General features: G+C 35.6%; 1 long non-coding RNA gene across 1 annotated transcript; it reads left to right on the top strand.

Annotated features, from left to right (window-relative positions):
• Positions 1-8,493: 8,493 nt before the first annotated feature.
• Positions 8,494-9,678, top strand: LOC107932927 (uncharacterized). Its single transcript, XR_001693508.2, has 2 exons — positions 8,494-8,819; positions 9,183-9,678. It is a non-coding gene; the product is annotated as an uncharacterized lncRNA (long non-coding RNA).
• The last annotated feature ends 5,756 nt before the right edge of the window (positions 9,679-15,434 follow it).

Below are 15,434 nucleotides of genomic sequence, written 5' to 3'. Positions count from 1 at the left end.
AAAACGACTGCGTTTTAAACTTGGACTTAAAGCAGCTACTTTAGGATTAAATCTCAACTGAGACAAGATATTAGGGTAAATTATAAATAAAAAAACTTAATTGTAAACACAAAAAAGGTAGAAATTGGGTAATTAACCAATCCTAAAAAAACACGCGGATCCTCCCCGGGTAATCGGGTCAACGCGCGGATCCTGGGGCCATGAAACGATGTCGCTTTGTCAAGGCTATATAAGCCAACTTCTCAACCTTAAACTCATTTGAAACCCGATTTAAAAAACCTAAAATTTTCTCTGAAAGAGAGAGAGATGAGAGAAGCTCCAGGCTCTGGCCTCCGTAGGCCTCGCCCCGGTCATTGGCCTCACGCGCCCACGCGCCGTCCTAAGGACCACCGCGCACGGTGGCTAGGGTTCGAAAAACCGTGTATTCAGGTCAGAAAACAAATAGGTGAATAAAAAAAATAAAAGAATGATTTGATTACCGTAAGAAATGAAAAAGGAACTGCTTTTTATTTCTTCTGCTTTAAATGGATACAACTGCTAGTAAATCTTTATCTCTGTATTTTTGCTTTCTGTTCTATTGTGTGTAAAAATCCCCCTGTTTACAGATTTGAAGAAAGATTTTATAGCCTTAGGCTGTTATGTTTTAGGAAAGAAATCAAAGATTTCTTTCCATATTTTGCCTTGATTTTCTGTCTTTGTTTCCTCTTTTGTTCGCAGGTAATCCACGAGAATCTCACTCGATCACTGATGTCTGCACGCTGATGGAGCCAACGCCGAATTCTGGCGTGTCTTGTGTGTCGATGGTGGCACGACGTATGATGGTAGAGTCGAGAAGTCACGGCGTGCTTGGTGGCGATGATTGAGATGAAAAGCCACACCGTTTGAAGTGCCCGAAGCTTCTAGAAACTCCTTGCGGCGCGAGGAGAGGGCTAGGGTTACTAACCCTAGCCGAATGCTTCTAAATTTTAGGCCTCTGAGAGTTTGGGTCTGTTTTAGGTTTGGGATTCGGGTGTATTTGGGTTAAGGTTATAACTGTAATGGGTCCAGGGTGTAAACGGGTTAAGGTTGTAAGTGAGTCCACTGGGTAGCTTTAGGCCTGCTGGGTAGTATCCCGGTAAATGGGTCTGATGTTTGATTTTTAGGCCCACTGTTTGGGCTTTGTAACATGGACTTGGACTGTTTAATAAATGTATATTTATTTATTTATCCCTTTTATTCTGTTTTTAGCCCGGTTAAATTTGGGCTATTACAACAAAACACAAAACACTAACAATTTATAAACTAATCATAAATTACTAACAAAATAACTATAACATTTTTTTAAAAAGAATTTACATTACTAATAAATCACGAAACACAAAACACCAACAATTTATAAACTAATCATAAATTGCTAACAAAATAACTATAAAAAATATTTTACATTGCTAAAAAATCACAAAACACTAACATAAATTACTAACAAAATAATTAACAAAATAATTTTACATTAATAAAAAATTACAAAACACAAAACACTAAAAAAATAACTAAAAATTTATAAAAAAATAATTTCAACCTGTATTCTGACCCGTTGACTTTATTTTGACCTGTATAAATATATATTTTTTAAAAAAATTATTTCTTTTCTAAAAACAAAAAAAAATGATTATAAAAAAAAGTTGTGGCGCCTATGAGGAAGGTTCCACCCAAAAAATATATTATTTTCGTAATTAATCCTACTGACAACCCATTTCAGAAATTAATTTTTTATATTATTTATGTAAATTAACAAAAAAATACCCACTTCTAGGCCATCAAGTTTTTAGGCAATGTGGAGATTGGGTTGACAAAAGCCCCTTTTATTGAACAACTATTTATTAGAGACAAGATTGGGTTGCAGATTGAGCTAAAAGATGTGTCTGGCCCAAGTCCGATTGAGATCCTTAGGGATCATGCTAACAACACCGAAAGAGTGGGCTTAGAGAGTTCAAAACACCAATTGGAGGATTGTTTGTTATTGTTTCAAAATTCTACAAATTCTTCTCTGGCCATTTGAGAGAATTTTCCAACAATAGACACTGAAAATTTAAATGGTGATTTTTTAAATTCCGTTATTCCTAATGTAAATTCATCTCACTTTAATCCCACATTTGAAGGTACAATCGAATTGGAAGTGGGGGCAAATAAGGGTTGCTTGATGCAGAGAAGCATAACGCTATAATTTTTAATGAAAATAGCTCTCTCAACCCAACCATTTCAAAAGCTGGAAACGGGGTCGCTTTTGTGGGGAGATCGTCTTCACTCCCAAGTGATAGTATTAGTGGAAGGAAAGTGAATGATAGTCAGCGTGGAAAGAATTTTAACAAAATATTTCGCGGTTCGAGAAGAAATTTTAAAGTGTCCAGTTTTTCATAGTTTCCCTTAGCTGAGTCAGTCAACTCCATGGTTGACTTTATATCGGCACAACTTGCTTTTGATACTAGTAAGGGGTAGTGGGGGAAATTGTGGAAGTCCCAGTTACGATGGAACAAGACAGGTAATAAGGTTTTTTTTTTTCTATTTATTTATTCTTTACAATTTTATAATGGATTTAAATTTTTTTGTTATGTCATGGAATTGCCAAAGGTGTGCAGGGATTACTTTTCCTCGTGTCTTAATATAATCTGGAAGACAAAGCCAGAAATTGTCAGTTTATTGGAACCCAAAACTAATGGTTTTAAAGCTGATATGGTTATTGCTAACTTAGGCTTTCAAAATTCTCACCGAGTGGAAGCAGTGGGTTTTTCAGAGGGTATATGGATTGGTTAGAAGGACTCTGTTAAAGTTGAGATAGTCAAGAATAATCCTCAATTTATTTTGACTCTTGTTCTTAGTAACAATTTATCTAAAGGTATTTTTATAGCTTTTGTGTATGGAAGCCTGAATAAGACGAAACAAAATTTTCTTTGGGGTGATTTTAAGAGGTTGTTCCCTTTTAATTCGATTCCTTGGATGGATATAGGGGATTTTAATGCCATTATTTCTTAGAGTGAAAATTTTAGAGGTCGCTCGAATGGTAAACATTGTTCTTTCTTTGGGGATTTTATGGATTCTTTGGCCTTGCAAGATTTAGGCTTCAAGGGTCCAACCTTTACTTGGCAGAGGGGTAGGGTCTTTGAAAGGCTTAATCAAGCCATTAGAAATGATGATTGAATCAAATTTTTTCCTTATTGCATGATTTCTCACCTTCCTAGAATCAAGTCAAATCATCAACCTATTCTTCTCTCACTTGGGCGAAGTCTCATACGTTCGTAAAACGTCTGTTTCAGTTTTTGGCAGGTTGGACTGAACACAAAGACATTTCTAATTTTGTTAAAGACAAATGGAATTTTAATGGCAGCATGTTTGAGGCCCTCTTTTCTTTCTCTGCTAATATTTCAGTCTGGAATAAAATCGTATACGGTCACGTTGGGTCATGGAAAAAAAAACTTTTGCACAGTTTGGCTAACATTCAGAGTTTATTGGAAAGATCTAATTCGAAACGCCTTCTTCATATTGAGATGCAGGTTAGGGAAGAATTGGAATCAATTTTGCACCATTAAGAGTTGCTTTAGAAGCAAATATCTAAATGCAACTGGTTTCAGCTTGGCGATAATAATACAAATTTTTTTCATAGCCATACTATCTGAAGAAGGAATCTAAATCGTATTTCTACCTTGCAAATTCGAAATGATGAAAGGTATTATGACCCTTATATTCTTCAAAATGAAGTTATCTTCTATCAAAATCTCTATGGCAAAGTTCCAGCCCATTTGTCTGATTTGCCTCTTTAACTCTTTCCCTAACCTAGATCTGAGAGATATTGAGTTTTAGGGCAAGATGGTTTCAGATGATGAGATCAAGAAGGCGATTTTTGATATGGCCACTCTAAAAGCCCTCGGTTGTGATGGCTTACATGCCTTTTTCTTTTAGAACCAATGGAATATAGTGGGAAAGGCTATGTGCGATTGGGTTAAAAACATTTTTTCTAGTGCTTCCATTGACTTCAATTTGAATAACATTCTCTTAAATCTTATCCCTAAGGTCATCAATCCTGAAAGCTTTCAACATTTTCACCCCCATCAACTTGTGTACAATGCTATATAAGTTGATAATGAAAGTTATAGCGAATCGATTTAAACTAGTTTTTCCTAAAATTATTGGAGAAGAATAGGCAGGCTTCATAGCAGGAAAGAACATTATTGATAACATTCTTATTGCACAAGAAATCATTCACTCTATGACAAGAAGGAAGAATAAATGGATGATGATTAAGATCGATCTTGAGAAAGCCTATGATAGGGTGAGATGGGAGCTAATTGAAGCATTCGTAAAGGCGATTGGCATTCTAGAATTTTTGGGAAAAGCCATCATGTCTGCCATCTCTAATTCCACTTTATAGATACTTTGGAACGGTGTCCCAACCCAGAAGTTTAAACCCATTAGAAGGATTCGTCAGGGGTGCCCTTTGTCCCCTTACCTGTTTATATTGTGTATGGAATGGCTTGGATATGACATCAAGACTGCAATTTCAAATGGGAAATGGAACCCGATTAGACTTTCCAGGTTAGGTCTGAATTTATCTTATCAAGAATGCATATTTTTTAAATTAATTATCAATACTGTGTTTTTTTCAAGTGGTATCACAATAAGCTTCAAAAGTTGTTTGGAGATGGTCCTAAACATTGTTTGGAACAGGTTTCAAGTGGTATCACACAAGCACCTCTACCCGAATGAAATTTTTCATCAGGTCAATTGATGAATTTTCCTAGGAAGTAGTTGAGGAAGGTTGGATTGAGGAAGGTTGGACCAAGCCCGAAGTTACATGTACTGATGGGTCAAGTAAACCAAAAGTGAAGAACCCCGAAGTTAATTGTACTGATGGGTCAAGTAAACCAAAAGTGAAGAACCAATACACTATTAATGAGAGAAGGGTAGCCTAAGCAAACTCGAAAGCCTTTTATGCTATCTTTAGTGGGGTTGACGTGAAGTAGTTCAAGATTATTTCAACTTGTGAAACAGCTAAAAAAGCATGTACCATCTTAAAAAATCAAAATCAAAGAAATGCTATTGTCAAAATGTCCAAATTGCAAATCTTGACTACCAGATTTGAAAATCTAAAAATGTATGAAGATGAAACTATTTCATATTTTTATACAAAACTGTGACATATCTCAAACATATTTGCTTTAGAAACTTTTAGTAGGACACTAAAAAGAATTATAAGAAAAAGATCTCAAAGTGAACTTGGTTCTAACAGCACCAATACAAAGTTTCAATCGAAAGAAGAGAAATCTCAAAACAAGAAGAAAAACATTCAATGTTTCGGATGCAAAGGGTATGGACATATTTAGTCAAAATGTGCAACACCAAAAAGAAGCAGAAGGCTTTCGTTGTTTCCTAGAGTGATGAGGAATATGAAAGTGAAAGTTTTAACTTTGGTAAAAAAGAAGAAGCAATTATGTGGCTTTCACTGCGATTGTCCAAACACCTAATCAAACAACTGCTTAAATAGTCTGTAAATCCCTTGAAGAATTAGATTGTGACATTGAAGCCCTTGAGAATGCTTATTTTCAAATGGTTAAAACACTGGAGATTGTGTGTCAAATGAGTGATGATCTAAGGGAAGAAGTATGTATTTTTTAAGAAGATAATGGGAAGCTTAAAATGGTAATGTAAGAGAAAAGAGGGTTTCAAGATTTTTGAAAAAAAACTTCTTGAGTCCAAAGTTGTTCAAGGTTCAATGGGCAAAGTGAAAAGCTCGATACGATCTTGGTTAATATGATATTCAAATATAGTCATAGGGGTCTTGGTTATCCCTTAGCAAGTAAGAAAATTGATCCATCTACTATTTTTGTTAAAACTAATGAAAGTTTCTTTATGTAAACCATAGGGAAGACCAAAAATAGAGGGATGATTTTCTACTATTGTGGGAAGGCTGGTCATATCAGACCTTATTGTTACAAGCTCCAAAATAACTTGTGGAAAGTTAAATCTAGTACAACGATTGTTCAAACAATTGTTTAGACAAATAGAAGAGCAATACAACTTAGTGTGAAGCAAGTCTGAATGAGAAAGGATTGGTCATATTTAAGCTCCAAAGATCAACAAATTATTGATGTTTATATGAAGCATGAGGTTGCTGCTTACATTGATAATATTAAAGAGACTTTACAGATCAAACATACTCTATCTCATAGAAAAGGTACTTGTTGTTCCACGAGCTATAATCCTTGTTGCTGAAAAGGTTGCATCTCATCCCCTTGAATAAACTTGAGGCAAACAAATAAGGAGAACATAGAGTAGGGGGAGCAAGTTTGCTAATTTTGGTACGATTTCGTTTAATTCTTATACTGATTTTGGTTTATGCATTAAAGGTTTGTTGAGTTTAAATCAATATACAAGGATTAAAACACCAAAAATTTGAGTTTGAAAGATGAAAAACAGAAGCAAAACGGATATTGGATGAGAGAAAAGTGTTGACTTATCTCATTACTTCAATTAGCAAAATAACATGTAAATAAGTAGTTCAAATACATTGGAAGAAAACAAACTTAACTTGTGCTAGTATCCAAGCTATAAAATCAGCTTAATGATAACCTAAAAACCTACTAAATCATTTATGTCGAGACCATTTTCAAATCGAGTTTTGCAAAATGGGAATCGATTTTAAAAAACAAAAACGGGAGTCGCCACCAATCTTTTTAGGTGTGATTGGATCACCTTTAAAACATTTTGTTTTAAAATCATTAATTTTGGTCTACGAAATCAGAAAACGGGTTCGGGAGTCGGTTACGTACGAGGAAGGATTAGCACCCTCGTAACGCCCAAGAATTGGTACCGAATTGATTATCAAATGTCTTTAATGTCGAAAATTTTGAAAATTTTAAGATATGATCCTCTTTAAAATATTTTGATTTTTGAAAATTTGGGTTCACTCGTATCAAAGTATTGACACTAAGTTAGCCTTTTTTAGAAATCCCTATCTCGAAACGACAAAACGCTACATCCAATAAGTTAGGACATATCGCTTTGCTGTTCCAAGACAATCGCTTATATTTTGAAAGTCTTTAAAACTTAGAAGGGTACTTGATTATTCGAACTCAACGAGAAAAGTTGCAACCCAATAAGTTAGGGCACTACTTTTTTGAAATTTCCAAACACCAAGCATTGCCTTTATATTTTTTTAAAAACTTTAGAGTCTCGTTTTTTTTAAAAATGATGCATGAGGAATTGTATTGCATTATAAATCACACATAGTAACATAATACGTACATTTAAGCAAAATGATGGCAATAATATAAAGTTCGTGCATTAGATACATACATATAAAAATAATACATATATAGCAGGTATTACCAATATGCATACAAAGATATATATAGCATGTATTAAGAATGAATAAACATACAAACATACAAAGTAATAATTAAATAATGTATGATATACAAAAAGAGTAATATAATATCAATGTACATGTTCATGAAATGTAATATCAAATAATAGATAAAATAACATTTAATACATGGTATATACAAAATAAAATAAAATGAAATGAGTTATTATAAACAAAATATACATATAACACAAATAAAGACATAATATTTAATAATAATAATTTTAAAATAGTATTTGCTATACAATATAAAACGTAATAACTAAATATTTATAAGAGAATAATAATTATAAAAAAATATATAAAATAAAAGTAGGTAAAAGGATTTATAAAATAATACATAACATAAAATATCTTTTTAAAATAAAATAAAACATAATTAATAATTTAATATATATATATAATATGAGTTTAAAATATAATTTAATTTACAAATCTTATAATGAATAATATAATAGATAATATATGATACACATAACATATATAAAAATAATAATAAGTAATATAGAATAAAATAAAATATAATAAATGTTATAAAATATAATTTAAATATATAGGAAATAAGATATATAATAGATATAATATAAAATAATGAAAGTTTATATATAAAGACAATGTGTATAAATAATTAATATATAACAAGTAAAGATATAATAATAATATATAAAATAATGATGTAAAATAATAATAATTTATGAAAAATAATAGATAATATAAATAATACATATATAAAATAATTTTATATAATATAAAAGTAAGGTTAAATATCAATATATAAAAATATATATAGAATAATAAAAAAAATAAATATAGGATTAAAATTAAAATTCATCCAAATTTCAGGGTGAATTTAAAAGAAATAAAACTGAATTAAGGCCCTAATTAAAACGCGCGTAAAACAAAAAGGACTCATTGGGAAAATTGCCCTATTCCCAAAACGAATGCGTTTTAATCTTGGACTTTAAAACAGATACTGTAGGGACTAAATTAGAACTAAAACAAAACATCAGGGAAAAATCATAAATAAAATAAAACAAATTGTAAACATAAAAAGGGTAGAGGGACTAATTGGGTAATTAACCCATTTATCAAAAAAACATGCGGATCCTTCCCGGGTAATCGGGTCAACGCGCGGATCCTGTTGTTTAAAGACACCGTTTTATGCTTATTGAATTAAGCAGAAACGTTGTCGTTTTACCAATGTTATAAAAGTAAAAAAGTTTAAAAAAAATTCATTTTAAACACTCATAAAAAAAACAAAGAAAGGAAACTAAATTCCCTCATAGCTCTGGCCTGTGGCCATCCTAGCTCGTCCCGGAGCACCACCGCCTTCGGCTTAACACGCCTCACGCGCCACCGTCTGGGTCTTGAAACCCGGCGGTTAGGGCTTTCAAAACCCTATCTCTTCGCGATGAATCGAAGGGTAACCTTTTGCTGCTTCTTTTTAAAGTATTTTGTTATGTATTGTACCAAAAAACCATAAATATCGAAAGGAAAGAAAATGAAATATCACCTCTGTTCGTCTGTTTGTTTACTAATTTTTGTTTTTATATCTCTTTTTTTATTTCTGTCTCTCTGTAAAAATGTTATAAAGGTTAGAAAGGGGCTTTTTATAGCCACTGATTTATTATATAAGCTGGGAAAGAAATCTCTGATTTTCTTTCCATTTTTTGTCTACTGCATCCACCGTATCTTTGTCCTTGATATACTGAGATTTTTTTGTTTCAGTTTCCTCTTTCTTGCTCTATTTGTTCGCATCTGCTGTATTTCTTTTTTCATTTTGCAGGTATCCCGACGATCTCGGCGTTAACGGAGGTATGAGGCCTGAGATTATGGTGCACCGACAGTGGTGACTCTCGGAGTACCTCGACGTTTCTGGACAACTCATTGATTAGGGCCAGCTGAGGTGACGTGGGGGACAGGGGCATTGATGGCTCTTGCTTCGGGAGTTGGAACGGCCCTGCACAACTTACGGCGCTGAAAGATGCAGAAACCCTAGGGTTCCTGACCTAGGGTTAAGCGTTCGGGCTTTTGGGGTGCAGCTTATTGGGTCTGATTTGTTTGGGCTGATTTAGGTTCTTTGAGTCACGGGTGTAATAGGGTTTGGGTTGCAATTGTTTGGGCTTGGTTTAAATTTGGCTAGTCTAGGTACTGATCTGGCTATTGGGTTGTAACCGGGTATGGGCTTTTGTATTGGGTAAGTTTTAGGTGGGTTATTGGGTTTTAACATTTGTAAAAGGACTGTTAAGAGACTTGTATTATTATTTTGAAATTTTGGATTATGCTTTGGTTTCCCATGGGCCGGGGAAAATTGAGGTATTACACCTGCCCCTCTTTGCTCATGGTTGTATAACAAGAATAGAGCAAAGATATAAAAGAATCAATTTTGCCCGGGCTCGCCAAACCTTGAATTTTTGATCTGCTCCCCGCCGAATATAGAGATGCAAAATCCACTTCTTCAATTTGTAGAGATGCCAAATCATCTTGGATCTAGCTTCAGTGAAATTATCTGAAGGTATGACCTGCTATGTATCTACTCCCCGTTGAAGTGGAGATGCCTGGCTTCGATTTGTTCTCTAACAACACAGAGACGACAAATCATCTTAGATTTACTTTATCGTAAACACGTGAAAGCCAAATTAACTATGTCTTCGATTTGTTCCTTGTAAGCACAATGATGCCAAACCATCTTGAGTCTGTTTTAGAACATTTGAAAGTCAAATCTGCTATGTCCTCGATTTGTTTCTTGTAAACACAAGAATGCCAAATCATCTTGGATCTTGCTTCAGTATAAACATCTGAAGGTTAGATCTGCTATATTTGAGAACATCTGAGAGTCAAATCTGCTATGTCCTCGATGTGTTCCTTGTAAACACAAGAATACCAAATCATCTTGGATCTGCTTCAGTCTAAACATCTGAAGGTTAGATCTGCTATATCTAAGAACGTCTGAGAGTCAAATCTGAAGGTTAGATCTGCTATGCTATGGCTTATTACCCTGCTGTTTAGGGGATTAAAGCACGTCGTCTTCGATAACCTGTGGAATCATTATGCCTGATAATTAGGATGCTATGCACGAAGTGAGTTGAATGTTCCTAATTAAACGTGTTATGATGCAGAATGCTGTGAATATGACCCCTATCCTAGGTGCCACCATTCATTCCTTCATTCTTGCTCAGCCTGTAGGTCTTCCTCCAATACTACAATCTACTGAGGATGTCTGTAAGAATTGAATCATTGGTTTTGTCCATTTTCCTTTTGGACTGGAAGAAAGAAATTCCTCAAGTTTCTTCATCCCTTACTTACGTGAATTTCTCGAACAATTGTCCTGTTTTAGTTTCTTGCATTATCTAGAAATTCCAAAGTAATTAGCAAAACTTTGTTCGTGAAAATATTCTAGTTCATCTATCATTATTTCAATGCAACATACTTAAAGAATAGTGAAAGACGAATAAATTTTTAAGAATAATTAGATTTGAAAAAAAAATACAAAAGGGAATTAATCTGCTAGGCTATCTTCTAGAAGAAACAAAATCTAAAGATAGCAAGCAAGACAGAAGTTATATCCTCTAGATATTGCCGCTTGAGTGCCTATACACCAGCTCTATGAAGTCTTTCTTGAATTCAACATGTATTAAAAAGATCCCAAGTACTCTGTTGATGCCCCAGTGTGCAGCGTTCTTCGCTCTTTGTTGTATCAAATAATAGCAAGATTACCGTATGCCCTTCCATATTTGAGCTGCCTTTCGGGTTTTCAACTCAAAATCCCTTTGGTCACAGGGTGCCCTTTGCGGGTTTTCACCTTAGATTCTCTTCTTCTTTAGACAAAGTATTTTTTAACTGAGTCCGAGTTCACTGGATTGGGTAAACTTTTCCCATCCATTTCCGCTAAGATCAATGCACCACTGGAGAAAGCTTTCTTCACGACATACGGCCCTTCCCAATTCGACATCCATTTTCCTCTAAAATCTTTTTGAATAGGAAGGATCTTTTTCAGTACAAGGTCTCTCTCATGGAATTCTCTTGGTCAAACTTTCTTGTCATAAGCTCGCATCATTCGCTTCTGATACATCTGACCATGTCGAATGGCTTTTAGCCTCTTTTCTTCAATTAAGTTTAATTGATCATATCGGGATTGAATCCACTCAGCTTCATCTAACTTTTCCTCCATCAAAATTCGAAGAGAAGGTATTTCTACTTCAATAGGTAACACTACTTCCATCCCATAAACTAGCGAGAACGGAGTTACCCCAGTAGAAGTTCTGACAGATGTCCGATAAGCGAGGAGTGCAAACGGTAATTTCTCATGCCAGTCTCTATAAGTCTCAGTCATCTTTCCCACTACTTTCTTAATGTTCTTATTAGCGGCATCCACTGCCCCATTCATTTTTGGACTGTAGGGGAAAGAATTGTGATGCTTGATCTTGAATTGGTCGCAAACCTCCGCTATCATTTTGTTGTTCAAGTTCAATGCATTGTCAGATATGATCTTCTCAGGCATTCCATACCGAAAAATGATTTCCTTCTTCAAAAATTGACTCACAGTTGATTTGGTCACATTCGCATAAGAGGCGGCCTCTACTCACTTTGTAAAGTAGTCAATTACCACGAAGATAAACTGATGTCCATTCGAAGCTTTCGGTGATATAGGTCCGATAACATCCATGCCCCACATGGAGAAAGGCCATGGAGAAGTCATGACATGTAAAGGTGAAGGCGATACATGAATTTTGTCCCCATAAATCTGACACTTATGGCATTTTTTGGCATAGTTGATGCAGTCTCCTTCCATAGTGGCCCAGTAATAGCCAAACCTCATGATTTTCCTTGCCATCGTGAACCCGTTTGCATGGGTACCACATACACCTTCATGAACCTCCTCTAGAATTAGCTTGGCTTCCACAGCATCGACACATCTCAAAAGTACTTGGTCTTTCCTTCTCTTGTACAGGACATCCCTGTCCAAGACATAGTCGCAAGCTAACCTTCTCAAAGTTCGTTTGTCATTTTCGGTTGCCTTTTCTAGATATTTACGATCTCTTACATATCGCAATATATCATGATACTAAGGATTATCATCATTTTCCTCCTCTTCAAGGTTACAACAACTAGCTGGAGCTTCATAAACACTCATTTGAATTGGTCTCATCTTTTCCTCTTTATTTACCTTAATCATTGAGGCCAAGGTTGTTAGAGCATCTGCCATCTGATTTTCATCTCGTGGGAGATAATTAAAGGTGATATCATCAAACTCCTCAAGTAACCCCAAAACTATCTTTCGATAATTGATCAATTTAGGGTCCCTTGTCTCCCATTCACCTCTTAGCTGATAGATTACCAACGCAGAATCTCCATATACTTCTAGGGTTTTTATGCCTCTTTCTATGGCTGCTAGGAGTCCCATGATGCATGCTTCATACTCAGCCATATTATTTGCGCAATCAAAGTCTAACTTGCACGTGAATGGGTAATGATCGCCATTAGGGGATACCAAGACTGCCCCAATTCCATTCCCAACTGCTTTAGAAGCCTCATCAAAATTAAGCCTCCATGGATAATTTTCAGTCATTGCTATACATATTAATTCCTCATTTGGAAAATTAAAGTTCAATGGCTCATAATCCTCTAGAGCTCGACTAGCCAAGAAATCAGCTACCACACTTCCTTTTATAGCTTTCTGACTTACATAGACTATATCAAACTCTGAAAGTAAAATTTGCCATCTCGCCATTCTTCCATTTAAAGCCGTTGACTCCATCATGTATTTCAATGGATTCAATTTTGAGATGAGCCAAGTGGTATGGTATAACATGTACTGTCTTAATCTTCGGGAGGTCCAGATTAGCGCACAACACAACTTTTCAATTGGTGAATATCTCATTTCACAGTCAATGAATTTTTTACTGAGATAATAAATTGCCTTCTCCCTTTTCCCCAACTTGTCATGTTGACCAAGCACACATCCTATAGAATTACTGAACACTGATAAATACAGTCAATTGTGAAATGAATCGAGCGATGTAGTTCAACCTTCCTAGGAATCCTCGAACTTCCTTCTGAGTACGTGGCGGAGGCAACTCTCGTATGGCTCTGACCTTGTCTGAGTCAACTTCAATACCCTTTTCACTGACTACGAAGCCTAATAACTTTCCCGATCTGGCCCCAAAGGTGTATTTCGCTGGATTGAGCTTCAACTGAAATTTTCTCAACCTTAAGAACAATCTTCTTAAGACCTCGACGTGTTCTTTTTTTGTTTGCGACTTGGCGATCATATCATCAACGTATACCTCAATATCTTTATGTATCATGTCGTGGAATAAATTTACCATAGCTCATTGGTATGTTGCCCCTGCGTTCTTCAATCCAAATGGCATTACTTTTTAGCAAAAGGTGCCCCATAAGGTTATGAAGGTAGTCTTATCCATGTCTTCTGGATGCATCTTTATCTGATTATATCCTGAGAAACCATCCATGAAAGAGAACAACGAATACCCTGCTGTGTTGTCTACTAAAGTGTCAATGTGTGGCAAAGGAAAATTATCCTTCGGGCTTGCTTTGTTCAGATCTCTGTAATCAACACACATTCGTACCTTTCCATCATTCTTAGGAACGGGCACAATGTTAGCTACCCATTCGGAGTACTTCACTTCTTGCAAGAATCCTGCGTCAAACTGCTTCTTAACTTCATCTTTTATTTTCAGAACAATATCTGGACGCATTCTCCTCAACTTCTGTTGGACTGGTTTGCAATCTTGTCTTATCGGAAGACGATGTACTACAATGTCAGTACTCAATCCAGGCATATTCTGATATGACCAGGCGAAGATATCCTTGAACTCTCGAAGCAACTCAACCAAACCATGCCTTGTGTTCTCGCCAATTAGGGTTCTGATTTTCAGCTCATTCCCTTCCTCTAGGGCTATATTCTCTATTGCCTCTTTCTCATGGGGCATGATTTGTTTCTCCTCCTGCTTTACCATCCTTAACAGATCAAGAGATACGTCACAATCTTGAACATCTTCAAAATCCTGAGGTTCCTCTAAACACATGTCTTGCTCGTAAGAGAAATTAGGAGCTGTAGTATCAGTACTCGTATCATTGATATCTAGGGACCTGTGGGAGTATGAAAGAATATACAAAGAATGAAAGAATCTAAGAATGACTGTTTATGTACTATGAATAAAAGAATAGGGATTACCAAAATTTAAAGGAATATTGGTCGATAAAAATGAAACAATACTCGTTCAAATTGATAAAAGTTATGTTTTATTTAAATAATTATAGATGAACATAGGCCTATTTTCACAAATGTAATCTTACTACTCCTAGTCCTAGAGTAATAGACATGTTTCGAGAATTACTCTGAAAAATTTCTAAAGACTACAGGAAGGTCCTCCGCAGTCCAATTATTCAGAGAGCTCCCCGGTTCGTAAGGGCGAATGCCCTCAAGGTTTCCTTGCTCCGATCCTTCATTGCGTATAGCATTAACTTGATGACTTTCTTTTATCAGCAGTCCTCCTGATTTAAAGGATTTGGATATAGGTGGGTATGTCATCGATTCCCACTCGACTTCTCTTCTATTCAAATGTGCCTTTCTTCTCGCTTGGCGCTTCTCTATTTCCTGCCTTTTGTGCTTGTGGTCTGGCTTGAAGCCCAAGCCAAAACGGTCATTTTTCTCAATCAGTTTTAGGATTTGAACCCCTCCTTGCAACTATCTTCCTAGCCCTTTTCCCGGCAATACTCCTTTCCCCATCATCATTTGTAGGGCCATCCTCGTGGCTCCAAACATTTTGGGTACCGGTATTTCGCTTCCTTCCAAAATGAAGGTGGCATTAATAACTTCTAAAGAGCGGAAAGAACATTCAATGGCCTCTTCATTTGCCTCAACATAAGGGGCCTTACTGGTAACCGCTGCTATGATGTCCTCTTCCACATTGATGGTTATTAAGCGACCATCTGTCACTAACTTCAATTTTTGGTGCAATGAAGAGGGCACCGCTCCTGCCGAGTGTATTCATGGTCTCTCCAATAAACAATT

The sequence above is a fragment of the Gossypium hirsutum genome, chromosome A07 (genome assembly GCF_007990345.1).
Source record: "Gossypium hirsutum isolate 1008001.06 chromosome A07, Gossypium_hirsutum_v2.1, whole genome shotgun sequence".
NCBI lineage: Eukaryota > Viridiplantae > Streptophyta > Magnoliopsida > Malvales > Malvaceae > Gossypium > Gossypium hirsutum.
This window is presented reverse-complemented; position numbering and strand designations above follow the sequence as displayed.